Raw genomic sequence first — 18,031 nt, 5'->3', positions numbered from 1 at the left:
AATGCATAAGCCTTGTTGTTCTTATTTTCCCAAATGGCGAATTCCTTGTCTGAAGTAGGTTGTTCTGGCTCTTTGTCTTCATTTCCAACACACACTCCTTTCCACAGCTCATTAAAAATGGGGGTATGTTTGATTTTGCATGACCATTTTGGATAATTATCCTTGCCGGTGAGAACCACTCCCACAATATATATCAATGAATGCATTTTAAAACTGTGTACTGTAAAAAAAAATATACTTATGCTGGCAAAAAATGCAGTTCGGGTGGTTGGAATGCAAAAAAATATAATTTGATATTTATGGCAGCGGTATACCAATCAGGTATGGCAGCGTTAACACTCCAGTATTATGGGTCCATGAAGGGTGGCTTGTAGGGTGGTTTGCAATGATGGAGGCAGCGTGTCACTTAAATGGTGGCGTTGGGAGGTATTTTATGACAGTATGTATAGGAGACAATGATAGCATAATGGGAAAATGTATTATATGAATGGGAGTAGTATTACAAACCAAGTGGTAGTATGATGTCATTGCTCGAGTATTTAACTTTGTTGTCAATGGGGAGTCTCTCCATTATGTTGGACACACACACGACCAAGCAGTGTGGTATCGCACACAACAACACAATGACACAGTGGAGTGGGATTACTGGGTTTGGTGGTATGCTTCAGGTAGTGGAGCGGTTTTTATTGCACAATGTTCAACACCAGTCACATACAATAAGTAAATACCATCAACCGATGCCAATACACTCGCCATACACTAATAACCAGTTTTCAAACGGAGTATACAACGCACTGTCAGTCAATGAAGTTTTGTTTTTCAACACTGGTAAGAACAACACCAACGCACATCGAGCACAGTCCTTCAATGGCACAAAGCACAGTCCTCATTCCTTCAAAGGCACCGAGAACAGTCCTTCAACGCTCAACAACTGAGTATGGGAGCAGTGTATGTGCATATGGTATATTCATAAATAAATTGCAAGAATCGGAGTAGGTTGCTAACTACCATACAGTCATGACTCCTTTCTCATGCACCTCCACAGTCAACCCTCCATGACTCCATTTTCTTATAATGACTCTACCAACAACATTCGATGCATAGTAGTGATTTGTTAGTCTGCAAAAAAATGTAGAATGGAGGCAGAATAAGAGTTACAAATTAAAGAGGGAAGCCAAAAATGGTGTTGGCTCTAATACCATGTCAGACCAAGAGGTAACTCCTCAAATGTAATTGATTTATTCATTCAGGTTGTTCATTATCATATACAAGAGAGAGTGACTGTTCATTTCATCTCCTGATGACTCTCTATTTCTTCTATTATTTATTTACACTAATTACAGTTGTTCACCCAATCCCTATGATTAGGTGTCAACACAATTAAACTCAACTCTTTACACACATAAAATTTAAAACTAAGTCTTATACTTTATCCATTATTATAATCACATCTCTCAATCACCCCATTGAAAGTTAGCTTTAGATTGTCCTTTAACTATGGCCGTTTAATTTTAATGAAAGTTTAGCTTTAGACTGTCCTTTAACTATATTTAAATTGAAAAAAATATATACAATATAATCCTTATTCAAATATACAATTGGTTCATACTTTTCAAGTTTCCAGATTTAAACTAAAAACAAATAACACTACCTTATATGTAAAACCTAAGAAACCTCAGCAAACCTGTAATGATATTAAATATTTAAAGTATAATGATGTTGGATATTAAATTTAAATCATTATTTTCAATGTCACATTCACATATCACATGTGATACAATTACACCATTCTCAAAAGATATTCTTTATGGAAATGTCGTCAATATACACGTGAATTAAATGCGTTTGTCATAATAGGTTTTCCGTGACGTGTGACCCATTTTAATTTTAATAAAAGCTATGGCCGTTCCCTTTTTCGCACAAAAAGACATGTATATCACAAGTAGATGATGTTTACAATCAACTTATGAATCTAAACCAACCCTTGCTAAGATGTTTACAATCAACTTATGAGTCTAAACCAACTCTTGTTGTTGGGATGGATCATTAACTCATAGTGGCGTAGTTTCATTCGCGAGTGCATGTTATGCCCATTGTTGTTTATGTTCTTGCTCATGCTCTTGTGGAACTGTTGTGCAAGGGGAATTTTGGGCAAACAGAGATTTTCAATGTCTTCAATTATTGGCAACGATTCTTGGTATGTTATCGGTCTTAACCCTGCAAAATTTGTTAGAATGGAGCAGTTTATTCAACCTCGGGTCAGGGGATTGAATGTGTTTGGGCTATGGAGTGACGGGCACTGGAAGTTCCAGAGGCATGTCCTCGCTAGGTTCCAAGTTGGGTCTGTGTTCATTATTCTGCTCGTCCTAGTGTTAGTAGGGTTTAGGATATGTCTATCTCGCATGGGTGCATGCAAGGCCGAGGTGGTAAAGAGTTGTGAATGTGGAAACTCCCCTCACGAGGGTTTGGAAGAGATGAAAGGGGGTTGGGTTTGCGGAGAATTTGGGGTGGATCCAAATTACCTCGGCACAGAGAGTTCTATTAATTTTTATAATTATATAATTAAAATATAAATAAATATGAAAATAATGTGATGTTCCAATTTGGACATTTTTTTTATTGTGCAAGACACTTAGTTTTACTATATTAAATACAAGTATGAAAATGTTTCAATTCAACATCATAATTTTACATTATGATTTTTCTACTTTAAAAATTTTGTGATTTTGTAAAATGATTTGGTCAAAAGAATATTAACTATGAAACAACAAACTTAAAAAAATGATTAATTGAAAATTAATAAAATCAAACTCAACTCTTTACACACAGAAAATTTAAAACTAAGACTATACTTTACCCATTATTATGATCACATCTCTCTCTATCACTCCATTGAAAGTTTAGTTTTAGACTCTACCTTAACTATATATAAATTGAGCAAAAATATCTACATATAATCCTTGTGAATTAGTTAATACTTTTCAAGTTTGAAGATTTAAACAAAAAACAAATAACACTACCTTATCTGTAAAACCCAAAAAACCCTCCTCACTCAGCAAACCTGTAATGATGTTGGATATTAAATTTGAATCATTATTTTCAATGTCACATTCACATATCACGTGTGATACAATTACACCATACTCAAAATATATTCTTTATGGAAATGCCGTCAATATACACGCGAAGTAAATAGGGTTTCCGTGACGTGTGACCCATTTTAATAAAAGTTATCACACAAAAGGACAACATTTGCTAAGACGGTCTATATGCAATGTCACATACTTTTTGAACTTATATCATACTCCACCCACATTATAATTTTATAGTATTTTCCAATGGATAAGATCATAGAAAAGATCAGGTCATGTACGTCAATATCAGATCTTTATGTAATTATCACGTTTATTGCTTTCAGGCTTTGTTTGTCCACTTTCTGGGTTTATGTAATTTATACATTTTAAATAAGGAAATATAACTCTTAAATATTGAGAGTTTGTTTAGATATAAATTGTATAAAAGATGTATATTTGGAAGGAATAAAATTAAGTTATGTTAAATCTCAAGGAAATGTTAAAAAAAATATGTAGATTAATTGAAGTATTAAATATTGAACAAAGTTTTTTAAGTGTTGAAAAATGCAGCAAGAAAGATTTTTTTTAGTTAAATTGAGAAAATTTAAATTTTCACATTATTAAACAATTTGGATGTAGTTAACTTGTATGACATGGTTCTTGTCACTCAGTTAACTCAGTAAATCTGAGTTAGAGGAGTTAGAGTTTAGTTAAGCATGTGTGATTACTAATTTGTAGCAATCAAGTTCAATTATTTCAAGTTGTTTTCAGTTAAACTAGTTCTAACTACTGGAGGAACTAGTGGAAGGTCAATTGTGCAGTGGGATTTCGTTCTAACTCAGTGATCATGTAATTAACTGATCAATCAACCCAAAATAGCTAGTGCATGTAGATAATTTGAGTTTCCCAGTTGTGGTGGAGATTTCAATGCAGCGTAACATCAGTTATAAACTAGTCTGAGCGTACAAGTGTTGCATGCAGTCAGATGATCAACCTTGGGAATTGCGAAATCATTTTGGAGAAATTCCTAAATAATAGTGGCATAATTTCCTCAAGAGTTATGCAAGGAAATAGGGGCTCAAGCAGAGGAAGAAGTTGATTAAGTCTAGGTCAGAGCTTCTCAGTGAGCAGAGAGATAGGTTATTCACTTGCAAGTTGAGCTTAGATTGAATTAGAAATTGTAATACATCTCTATTCATCATATTAATGCAAGCAGACAAAGGAGTTTTTAGCATATTTCTTTCCCCTGGAAAAAATATTCTATGCATGTGTGTTATTTCTCATTGCATGTTTGTGATTGATGTTCTAAATTGTGAATTGAATTTCACAGAGCAGGAGAGTACGTTTGTGTCATGTGATTTTGATTAAAATTTCATGAGCAGTTGCAAATCTACACCTTTATTTCTACATGGTATCAGACCAGGATTCACATTAGAACAGGAATTTCGAAGTTGTTTCTTAGGAGGATCGAATTTGCATTTCAATGTAGTAGGATCTCTTCAAAGTTGGGAAGATGACCTTCAACTGGTTGAGACTAGAGTTTGCCTTGGAAGGAAGCTCTAATTTCATTGCATGGAAGGATCGCATAGAGTCAGTGTTGAATGGAGTGACCATCCGAAATGTTGGAAAGATTATAAATCCATTACACAGTTCTCCTCCTAAAATTTCTAACAATATGAATAATTGTGGAAATCTCAGATCTCTTATGAAAACAGATTGCTAGAATACATCAAGACAGATGTTGCAAAACCACAAGAATCTGATGCACAGAACCTAACCGAAGGGAAGAAAGATGTAGCCAAGGAAAGGAGAATAATCCTTAAGGGAGTATGGGATCACATTGTCTTGATCTCCATGAGAATGAAACTCCTTTCAAAATGTGGAAAGCACTAAAAGAATTGTTCGAGAATAGTAGTGACCACAAGAAGTTGGCGCTCAAGGATAACCTTTGAAATATCAAGATATAGAAAATGACACTATCCTGCAGTATCTGAGCAGATTTACACAAGTTTGTGTTGAACTTGGTGGGGTTGGTGTTAATGTTGCAAAAGATGACTTGGTAAGCCTGGCCCTTCTAGGCTTTCCCAATAGCTGGCATAATTACCAAGATTCAGTGAACGAGAGGGAGAAACTACCGAATTGGGAACACTTATGGTTGATTTGGTACATGAGGAAATAAGGCAGAATTTTCAAAGACGGGACCTCATCCAAGGTCAAGGATGAAGAAAAATTTGCATTGGTTGGAAAGGGAAAGAAGGGAAAAGAGAATAAATCTCAAATCAAACCAGAATCCAGCCAAGGTGTCAAGAAGAAAGATTTTTCCAAAATCAAAGGCTTCAATTGTCATGAATTTGTGCATTATGCCATGAAGTGTCCACACAAAAAGTCAAGCAAGAAGACCTCAAGACGAGAAGTGGGTGAGCTTTGGCTTCATAATTTGAGCTTGAATCACCCTTATCGCATGCATAGCTAGCACAATGATGGGGTGTAGAGATTTTTTTAGTGACCTAGAGGAGAAAGATATCCAAATGCACATCGAGCTGGGGGACAACACAAGGTACAACACAACTAGGATTGGTACATTCACTTTTTATAGGGACTCGAGATCCCCTCTTAGACTCAAGGATGTCATGTTCGTTCTAGGCCTAAAGAAAAAACTCATCTATGTTACAGTTTTGGAAGACCGTGGTTATGATGTGATCTTCAAAAAAGGGAAAGCATTCTTGAGACACATAGCCACAAGTCAGGTGAAGCAGATCGAAGCTTGTGTGAAGAACTTATATACGTTAGATGTGGAAGATTGTGTTGCATTAAGTAGTAAGGCAGAGAAAGTGCAGAGCCACGATGTAAGTGAACTTTGGCATAGAATACTTCGCCATTTGCATCATCATGCCTTGAAGATTATGCAACAAATAACCACTAGCCTCCCTAAAGGAGTGTTACATGTCATTTTGTCGCATTTGGCAAATGACCATCAGTTTGGATCTCTTATTATCCACACGTGTTCTGGAGCATTACTTTGCATAGTTTGAAACTAAATCATCCCAAAGAAGGTGGAATTTCTAGATCCTATGGTACAAAACTTGGATTTTGTCTATGTTCACAGTTTCCTAGTCACTTCCTGCGCATACACAGGGAACACCATTATTATTTGTGTAGAAGTACGCATTGTCTTCCACTATAACCTGCGAACATGACTTGAAGTATGTAAAAATAAAAATTAAAGCCTAGAATCATTGTTCGTAGCATCTATTCCAAACAACAAGCTTTGAATGAGTTCCTATTCAGTGGTGATCCCTCCCATCATGGAGTAACTACCCTTCCTTTATGGTACCTCTATCCCACTAATAGTGGATCTCATCCCTTTGAGAATGGATCCATAACTTCTCATCCTTGGCCTATAAAGCCATTACAGATATGGGGCTTGGAGGAGGATTGTTGGAAGTATATTTATGTTGTTGAGATTAGGTTGGAAGGCTTGTCTTGCAAGGGAGAGGGTTAGAGATTGCAAAAAGGGATTTCTAAATCAAGGCTACATGGTTGTAAGGCTTTTCTCCAATTTTATGAATATAAGCAATTGTTCTTTCTCAGTTACATCTCTATTGATTTGATTTGTAGGATTCCTTGATCACCTACATGAGTTTTGGTTTCATAATTGATCAGTTTTCATGTATAATTGGTTAATTAGTTCATTATCTCTTTGATTATATATTGTATGCTTTGATCTCTTGTTTGTCTTTGTCTTTGCAGATCTCTTTTAGAACATTGCGGAGAAGTTGTTGGGAGTGACGAGAGGACATTTGGAGCATCAAAGAGCGATTGATCAAAAGCTTTGAGGGACTTCATCAATCATATCGCTAAACCTGTAAGAGGCCTCTTTCATTCAATTGCTTTCAAACGATCAGAACTTAGAGAAAGGTACCAATTACTGTGTGTTTGTTACTAGGGTTATTATAAGTCTAGGGAGATCTCTCTTGTCTACAAGAGGGATTTTTCCTCATAACAAGGAGCACTTGAGAAACAAGATGTATGCAAAGGATGTACCTTGGGGAAGTATGCAAACTCCATATTCCATGATCAAGATAGAAAATCACATGCAGTCTTGGAAAGGATATGCTCTGATGTCTGTGGACCTTTATCGAAAGCCTCCACTGCTAGGCACAAATATTTTTTCATTTTTATTGATGATGTCTCAAGGAAGTGTTGGATCTTCTTCATGTGGAAGAAAGATAGAATTCAAGGCACCAGTTGAGAAAGAAATAGACAAGAGGTGAAGGCTCTCAGGAGAAATAATGGAGGTGATTATGTTTTGAATGAATTCAAACATTTATGTGCAAAAGAAGGCATTCGAGGAGAGCTAATAGCACCCCACAACCCACAATAGAATGGGGTATATGAGGAAGAACCAGAGAATTGTGGGAGAAACGAGAGATATGTTACATGACCAAGGCTTACATATGCATTTATGGGCTGAGGCATGCAACATAAAAATCTATTTGAAGAACTGGAGTCCTCATAAAATTCTTGGTATGATTACACCTGAGGAGGCTTTCTCGGGGACAAAACTAGATGTGTCGCACTTCAATATTTTTGGAGTCTTTCTTTACTGCCTTGTCTCCAAAGAATCAAGGAAGAATCTTGATTCGGCAACAGAGTTGGGGTTATTTGTTGGTTACACAAAAAATCATCGTAACTACCGTGTGTACTTACCTTCTCTCAAAATGACAGATGTGCTAAGGGATGTAAATTTTGATGAGGAGAAAGTGATGTGGTGCTCTCTTGAGAGGGAGCTTTAGATCCCACCAGAAGAAGAGCTGTTAGCTCCAAAGGAGGAGCCTCAAGAAGTTGTGGAGCAACCACAAGTAGAGGAGTACAGAGTGGATACATCCACTCAAGCATAAACATCCAGAGAAGGCAGGAAAAGAACCAAGGAAGCTGATAGAATTGTGGAATATGTGAGGGAGAATGTGGGAGCTCCTTCAAATTTTCATAGACAAAGGAGGTCACTTGAGAGGTACACTGGCTACATGGATCTAATGACGAAGCTGGTAGAGACTGAGCCATCCTCTTTCAAGGGAGCAGTTGAGCAACCTATATGGGTTGATGCAATGGTGGAGGAATATGAATCCATTGTAAAGAACAATGTTTGGGAAGTGATCCTAAAACCAATAGTTAAATTATTTTTTGGTTAGAGTATAAGTAAAGATTTGTGGCCAAAGGATTCTCTCAAGTTGAGGGAATTAACTATGAGGAGACCTTTTCTCGTGTAGCAAGGTATTCATCCATTAGAGTAATTATTTCTTTGGCTATGCAGATGAGGTGGAAGATCCACCATATGGATCTAAAAACAACATTTCTCAATGGGGTTATTGAGGAGGATGTGTACATCAATAAACTAGAAGGATTTGATACATTTGATCAGGAGTCTCATGTGTGTTTACTAAAGCAAGCGTTGTACAGTCTCAAACAAGCACCCTATGCTTGTTACACCAGAATTGAAAGCTATCTCACCGGTTTGGGCTTCACCAAAAAGTGAAGTGGATGCAAACCTATATCACATCTTACTGAAGGTAAATTGCTTATTATTGTCTTATATGTTGATGATTTGATTTTAACTACTGATGAGTAGTTGATCACATCTTGCAAGGAGCACCTTGCAAAGGAATTTTAAATGAAGGATATGGGTCTCATGCACTACTTTCTAGGATTGGAGGTATGGAAAGACAATGGGGAACTATTTGTGTCTCAAGGAAAGTATGTAAATGCGATACTACAAATATCCTGCATTGAGATTTGTAAACCTATGGAGACACATCTAGCGACCAATTAAAGGAAGGATACTGCCACTTCAGGTGAAGAGATGGATGCTACCATTTATCGGAAACTAATGGGTTCACGGATATATCTCGTGAACACATGACTAGATATATGTTTTTCAATCAACCAAATGAGCCAAGATATGGTTAGGATGACCAAATTATTTTGGAAGGTAGAAAAACATGTTTTACGGTACCTCAAAGGCACTACCTAGTTTGGACTATGGTACAAAGGGACAAAGGGAGTGAAGCTGTGTGGCTTCACAAATGCATATTGGGCGAGGAGTCCATTGGACCAAAAGAGTACATCAAGTGGAACGTTTATTGTTGGGTCCGCAATAGTTTCCTGGTACAATAGGAAACAAATATATGTGGTGCTCATCTCGGCAAAAGAAAAATACATGGTTGCAAGTCAAGCAACATGTGAGGTGATCTAGATGGGAAGATACTTGTGGGACTATTTGGTCAGATGATGGATCCAAATATGATCTATTGTGATAATTAGAGTTGCATTAAGCTCTCCGACAATCCTATATTTCACGATCGATCCAAGAATATGGATATCTGGTATCACCATTTACGAGACTGTGTGCAGAGGTGGATAATGTTGCTATAATACATTCCCACAGAGGAACAAGATGCTGACATTTTGACAAAGGCCTTGTCAAGGGGGAAGTTTTAGTTCCACAGGTGCAGGAGAGGGGTGGTTGATAATCCATTTCTTGTTGAGAGGGAGTGCTGAAAAATGCAGGAAGAAAGCCTCAATTTTACTTTTCCTTGGTCAAATTAAGAAAATACGAATTTCCACATCAGCAGACAACTTGGATGCAATTAACTTGTGTGACATGGCTCTTGTCACTCAGTTAACTAAGTAAATTTGAGTTAGAGGAGTTAGAGTTCAGTTAAGCATGTGTGATTGCTAATTTGTAGCAATCAAGGTCAGTTATTTCAAGTTGTTTTCATTTAAACTAATTCTAACTATTGGAGGAATTAATGGAAGGTTAGTTGTCCAGTAGGACTTCAATCTAACTCAGTGATCATCCAGTTAACTGATCAATCAACCCAAAATAGCTAGTGCATGCACAGAATTAAAGTTACCCAGTTGTGGTGGAGATTCCAAGGCAGTGTAACATCAGTTGTAGACTAGAATTGAGTGTACAGGTGTTGCATGTAGTAAGATGATCAACCTTGGGAATTGCGCAATAATTTTGGAGGAAATTCCTAAATAATAGGGGCCTAATTTCCTCAGGATTTATGCAAGGAAATAGGGGCTCAAACAAAGGCAGAAATTGACTAAATTTGGGTCAGATCTTCTCAGTGAGTAGAGAGATAGGTATTCACTTGCAGGTTCAACATAGATTGAGCTAGCAATTGTAATGCATCTCTATTCATTAGATTAATGCAAGCAAACAAAAGGGTTTTTAGCAGATTGCTTTCCCCTCAAAAAATATTGTGTGCATGTGTGTTATTTCTCATTGCATGTTTGTGATTGATGTTATAAATTGCGAATTGAATTATGTAGAGCAGTAGAGTAGGTTTGTGTCTTGTGATTTTGATTTTGATTAAAATTTCATGAGCAGTTGCAAATATACACCTTAATTTCTACACTAAGTAACGTGGATATAACTAGAATGAATATAGGAGCATCTATGGGTCTCTTTTTTTAGGAAAATAGACCTCTACCTAATAAGATATTATTCTAGAAGAAATGATTTTCCATACTAAGAATGGAAAAATATGAGGGAAGCTGGAAGAAGAAAGTGAACCAAAAATAAAAATATTATATAGAGTACTTCAATCCTAGACATGAAATAAGAATACAAGAATACATGATAATTAACATGTCGTGGAAATATAAACTAACTTTCATTCAAAGAAGAATAATCTCACATAAATTAAGGTGGGAAATATGTAGCTGGTAGGATTTTAAAGAATATTGGGAACAAAATATGTGTCAAGTTGATTCGGATCTTGCGGGTAAGATCTAGGAGCCAAGAATGTTGAGAGAGGAGCGGAGAAAACATACAGATCTGACATGAAACTAATCACAACACTGATGAAAATACAAGAACTAAAATACATCATAAAAATATGAAAAGAAAGAGCTAGAATTGGAGAAGAAAATTTCCATTAAGAAGAACAATTACATGCAATGAGGCCAATTTTGGGACCTCTCCTTCTCAACCTTCACTCTCTTCCTATTTCATTCTTATAAGATGTCTTGTTAACAGATTCAACTTTGGTTAGGGTTGAACCCATCATTTACATGTCAATTAAGTTCCCTTTTACATAAAAATATGACATTATGACTTATACATCCGAACTTAGGTTATAAGCCTCCCTAAGATTCAGATCAATCCTCCCCCCTTAGAGAATGATGGTCCCTATCATTCAAAATGCTAAAGAAAAAAGAGGGACCCCATTATGTTTAATGTACCATCATGATTAGAATATTCCATTGGACAATTAAGAGAAGGGTTTTGTGTGGTTTACCCATAACCATGGGTTTGTGGATGAACCAAAACAATGGTTTTCTTTTCCTTTCATTTCATTTTTCTTTTATTTTGAATTTTTCTAGCAATTGACTTATTGTTGCAACTTCATTTTTAACTTCTACTATGGGTGATGAAATCAAATTCTGTCGAAGACCCATTTGACGTATTGAAGAGATATTTCCATTGATATCACACATTTTCCCTTTTACGACATGTGGAGTGAGAAAATGATTGTTGAAACTGAAGGTATGCATGGTCATGCAATGTTACATACATGTGTAAGTTCAATCGCTCTTATCTCTCTGTTAGGTCGATATTCCGACACATAGGAAATAGTTAAGTATAACTTGGTCTGGTGTAGAGTTAGTTAAAGTGTGTTTCTTTACTATTTACTTTTGTAACTTACAATCCGACAGTCATGATATCTTCTAGACATGAAGTGATCCGACGGTTCATTCTCTCCTCGATATTATGACACTTGATCCATGGCTTGACACCCGATTGGTCCATGATCTCTATTTAAAGAGCATGGAGGGTCATTTGTAGTGTGACCATTCATGAGAGAAGCTTATGTAAATTTTCTTTCTTTTATTAATAAATTGCTTGAAGTGGTCGCGTTGGCTCAAGCCATGAATTGTTTCCCTCTTTGAGGGTTTTAACCACGTCAAAAATACTGGTGTATTGATCTATGATCTGTTTGTGAGCGATTTCCTTTGGTGTTCTATTAGAGGAACTTACCCTATAAATTCCTACAGGCGAATCTTGGTATGTTACTAGCCTTCAACATGTAATTTTAGTTAGAATGGAGCAGTGTATTCAACCTCATGTTGGGGAATGAATGTGTCTGGGCTATGGGGGGGCGAGTTCTGGAAGGGTCAAATACTTGGCCTCACTGAGATTCAATTCAGCTCAGTGTCCATAGCTCTACTCGTCCCTATGTCAGTGGAATTCAGGATTTGTTTGTCTCTCATGGGTGCATGCATGGTCAAGATGGTCGAGCATAGGGATGGTGGAAATTCACCACCCATGGGGCTGGAAGAGTGGACAAAGGGTTGGGTCTGCAGAGAATGGGGGGGTGATTCAAATTGTTGTGGTGTAGGGAGAGCCAGGGGCTCAAGAAATCCCAGATATACCATCTGGTGGCAGAGGGGCGAAGGCAGAGAAGCCCGGTCAGTCAATTTATGGGTCAGTCTGGTCCTGTGGTCTCGAATTTCTTGGGTTGGGAACCTCTGTTTGGATGGAATTCATCTCAGGTATCAATGGTGGGTTTGGATTGACGCCAAGAAATTGAAGCCAACTATGGACAATGGGGTCTTGATTCCCACTTCCTGGGAAATTTGTATGGGGTCGCTAAGCAAGGGGTTCAGCAAGCTATGGGCTTAGTCCAGCAATAGGCCTGAAACCCATTTCAATTCCTGTAATTATGTTTGGTTGATGAAATCAATTATTGTTGGAAATTGTTGTTATACTACTGATGGCATGGTAATAGTTTGCATGGCCAGTTCGTTTAAACTCTTCACTGGGCAGAGGAAGGCATGCAAAAATGGTGGCATTAGAATCCTGTGTTGGCATACAATTACTTGCAGACAGTGGAGTGGGTTCCTTACTCGGTTGGTGTCTTTTGAATTTGAAGCAGGTCTACAGTGGGGGTGCGACTTCTGGCAGTGTCGAGCACCCAACCTGTGGACTTGGGCTGGCAGAATGCTGAGAGTGCAGGAAAAATAAGAGCATTTGACAAGCAGCGACAACAAAATGGCTTGAGCAAAGGGAACAAAGAACAATGGAGGTGGAAACTAAGGACGGGGGAGGCAGAGAAAGTGTTGAGTGTGGAGCATGATTGTTCAGAGGTCTTTGTTTCAGCCGGATGACCTAACGATAGAACTTATGTTTAGTTTAGGGCTTCTTTCCCTAGAAGGCAACCCATCTCTTTGTATGAGGGCATTGTATTTGAGGTTGTGTAATAGATGTGTATTCTCTGAGCGAGAAACAGATAGGTGAGATTGTGAGAGAAAACAGAGGATATTACAACGGATCTACTGTAGGTTGTGTCTCTTCATTTTGTTGGATAATAAAAAGGAAGGACTGGCTGTTCGGGGTGGACGTAGCCCAAACTGGGTGAACCACATATATCTATGTCTCTCTTGTTTTATGTGTTTTTTGTGCTTATATTTCTGCAATATTTTATGTGTTCCATTGCTCCGTAATATATAATTTTCTAACAGAAAGGTAGCCCCGTCACCGGGGAGCCAACCTAGCTCCTCGATTGGGGCGGTTGGGATAGGACGAGGGCGTAAGCCATCCTCGCGTATAATTGATGAAGCATCCAAAGCTTACCATGCTAGCAGCTCCAACCCAGTTAGGTAAATGATCGCATCGTGGGAAGAATAAATCGGACAAACAGTGGAAGACTATGTTTTGGACATGGATGAATGGAAAGAAATGGCCCTAGATCCAGGCCATACTCATGGAAGAGTAATGCAATACAAGCAGGCTGTGCGCCTATTCTAGATGGTGAAGAGAATTCTGGCGAAATCTCTTAAATATTTCTCTTCTGACATGCATGCAGCCTCTCGGGGCAATCAGTGAATTTGGATGTCACCAGAGAACTGCAAAAAAATCAGTTCCAACTGCAGTAACAGAGTGGTCGACTGAGATGAATCGAGCAACACATCCCTTGCATACCTCACTCGGAGTTTCCTGGTTCTACTGTGAAGGACCCCACTCTGGTGGATTCTGCTGATGATGAACAATGACAGTGCACCCATGGTTTTCATTTTGAATGCTTTGTTCCTATAGTTTTAGACTTATTATCAGTTATGTTTATAGTTATTTAGAGAATAGGAAGTATAAAGACTCTCAAGTATATATAGCATGGCTAGACAGACTTATTATTTTTTGCTTATGGATGGCATATTTTGTAGTTAGGTGGCCAACAAACCTGGTTTCCCACTAGGCAGGTTGAGGCCACGTAACTCTTGGACATATGGATGTAACCTGCTTTATTTCTGAAAATTAATAGAAAGGTACCACCAAGCTTACAAAAAAAAAATATTCACTTTTAATTAGTATTAGAAATTAACTTTTAAATAGTTAAATTTGTCATAATGTAACTATTATAATTTTTGAACATTTTTCCAAGCATATTTTTTGGCTAAATTAGTTCATAATCTGACATAAATTTATTGGAATCACATGTTTGATGTTTGGAATATGCACAGTCCAAGTGCTCTAGGGTTTTTCAGAGTGTTGAATCCATTTATGCATCCAAAATGGATTTTAAACAACAAAAAACATGATCTGGGAAAAAATTATTTTTTCGGATTCTTGCAAACACTCTTAAACATATAATAGTTAGACAACTATTATATTGTATTAAAATTAATAAAAAATATTTGATGTTCATTCCTTAGAATTTAGGTTACCCCCTATTTATTTTCTTGTTTTGATAATATTTTCATCATTCATTTGTTTTGATGATAAACAACACTTGCTAGTTCAAAATATAGGTACAAAAATCTCGAATGTCATGGATTTGGAAGAAAAACTCAATACTATGTAAATCATAGAAGCCTTAATTTTAAAATAATCAAGTTAGTCTTGAATGATAAGTTTAGGGTTATGGTATTTATTGAGATTAAAACAAATTTGTCAAACATTAAGAAAGATAAATTATTTACATTTCTTTAAATCTTATTTTTGTATTCAAAAAATATTCCAAGATCACCATAGTTTTGATGATTTAGGAGGCTAGGAAGGTTAGTATTGTGAGAAATACTTTGAAATTGTGATTTAGTTTGAGTATGCACAGGTCACACTAAGAGAAAATATTTTTATACCCGTAGAAAGGAGGTTATATTGTTTTTTTATTTTGGTAAAATAAATTACTTTCAATTAGTTTTGAAATATTTAAACAAAGTCTATGAAGTTTATTAAAGTTTTGAAAAAAATAGTTATTAAACTGAATATTTTGAAAAAATAAAAATAATTTTTAATTTTTTAAAATATAAATTATTTTTTTATAAGTGGTTGATGACTATTTTTATGTGGTTTTAAATGGAATTGTCAAATAATTTTTATTCTTATTTTTAATAGGAATGAGTACATTCTACTAGACTCAATCAATAACTTCGTTGAAGCAGTTGCCACTATTCCACCATTAGTAGAACTATTTCATAAATGGCACATAGGCCAACATGTCTCCAAAGACTTGAACACTTGCTACTTGGGACACAAATCGTGAACCAAACCACTTTGAGTTCCTTTGACGTCGAATATAAAAAATATTAAAAAAAAAATCTAAAAAAAAAATTATTCGCCAAGTGTCATAATAATTTAGGCTTTGTTACAATACCATGGGCCAATACCATGGCCTTTCAATCCTACATGCCCAAAAACCATAACTAAAATTAAAATCAAAATATTTTATAAATATATGATTTTAATTTAATTTTATAACATTTTTAATGTAAAACTTAATACTTACAAATAACAAGATTCTTAAACATTAACATTTACCCCCATTTTATCGTGGATATTATTAACTTGTAAATAGACTTTGTTATAATACCAATGGCTAGTACCATGACTTATCAATACAATTTGGTGAAAAACCATAACTCATTTCAAAATCAAAATATTTTATTTTTATTTTATATTATAACTATCATACATATTAGCTTTTAATATTATATTGATTTAAAATTATCTTAAAATATGTTTGTTATATATATAATTTAAAATTATAAATTACTTTTTGTATAAGAGGCAAGTACTAAGCAACAACACTGCATGTTACACTTTGTTCATATTCAAGTCTCTTACTGTCGCATAGATGACATGTTCTTTTATCTCATGGTGTTTTGGGAATTTTCCAAGTGCAATTTTGCTACACAACTTAACGGAGTTGATTTTCATTATAAGAATGTTGATTTTCTCCTTTTTGTTAATCAAAACTAAGAGATACTTTTGATCTTATAAATAAGGATTAACCACCTCTTCCTATTATCTTAATTTCCTTTTCTCATTAATTTCTTTATTGCACCATAGATTCTACTTAAATTTATATTTAATAAGATTTTTAATATTGTTAGTATTATATAAAATGCCATATTTGTATATTCCCCCAACCATTTAGCCAAGACTTGACATCTTTATGCTATCCTCGCTTGACTTTCTAGTGGTCTTTGCTGGAATTTGAAGCAATTTTTTGGAGCCTCTTGTCATCCATGTTCTTTATGTTGTTCTTGTATATTAAGTACTGAACCAATGTTACACTCTTAAAAGGGGAAAAGTTAATTTCTATGAGGAGGATAGGCTAGGTGTATTAAATTTAATTTTGAGATTATAAATTATAAAATTATTTTGTATCTACTCTATCTTTCTGTAGGATTCTCTAGAGAAATTGCATCCTTAAATTTCACATCCATATACGATGATAGGAGTGACAATAGTACCAAAGACACATTTGTTTCTTATTCTAAACCCAAAGGCCCACAAATTTACAATTGTTTTCAAGCCCATAATAAACTTTTCATCTTCCATTTATCATTTTTGCAATACTATAGTTCTAATTGAGCTTGTGATGAATATCAATTTCAAGACATTTGTAAGAAGGCACTTCCTCCAAGATATTGTTGCCATATAGAATAGTATCATAACTGAACTTTTTGGATTTAATTATCATAACCTTTGTTTTGTCAATGTTCACAATCACGCCCATAATAAAGTAAAGGTTGTTAAGGATTCTTAGTTGCTTATCAATGTCATAGGAATTCCTTACCATAAGAACAATATCATCAATAAGAAGATGAAGGATGATACCCGTGAGAGTGAGGATAGTACAACCAACATCTTCCAAACAATACTTTAAATTTTCAATGTATATGCCAAAGAGGAGTGCGGACAGGGGAAATCTTGCATGACTCCTATATTATAGTTAATTTATTTCAACCTACTCTCTATGTTCCTAAACTTAGCAATAACATTCTCTTATAACCTTATTGTAGTAACACTCAGCTTAGAAGAAACTTTTAACTCTTCTAATCTAATCCAAAGGTTAGTCTTGGCACTATGTCAAAAGTTTTTCTACAATCAATGAAACAACAAAAGAGATTGGTTTTTATTATTGTGAAACTCATTGTTATAATCCTAAGCATAACAAGATGGTCCACAGTTGAATAATAACCTTTAAAGTTGGTTTCATCTTTACCTCGTTTCCATGGCTTTCAAACCATATGTTGATTTTCTTTTCCAAAATATATATTGATAACCTTCTAATCAAAAAAATACTTAATAATAAAACTTTGAATCCAAAATTATAAATATTTTATAATTTTAATTTTAAAATATATTTTCATTAAAATTTAAATAATTTTTTTATTAAAATTTCTAATTAGAATTTTAAAATAAAATAATCATAATTTTAAAATTATAAAATAGTAACATTTAAACATCGAGCATAACACACTTACACATGTAGCTTACCTTTGTTTGTGATGAGGTTTAACTACGTTTGCCATGACATAATTTATAATCATTATATAATACATCACCCAATCAACTTATGATTGCGCCAATGAATCTAAACCAATTCTTGCTAAGATTGTGTATATGCGATGTACGTACGTAACATGTTGGAAAGCCACAT

Source organism: Pinus tabuliformis, chromosome 6, assembly GCF_031772625.1.
Source record: "Pinus tabuliformis cultivar Carrire ecotype Pingquan chromosome 6, CPIR1, whole genome shotgun sequence".
Lineage (NCBI taxonomy): Eukaryota > Viridiplantae > Streptophyta > Pinopsida > Pinales > Pinaceae > Pinus > Pinus tabuliformis.
Note: the sequence above shows the minus strand (reverse complement) of the source record.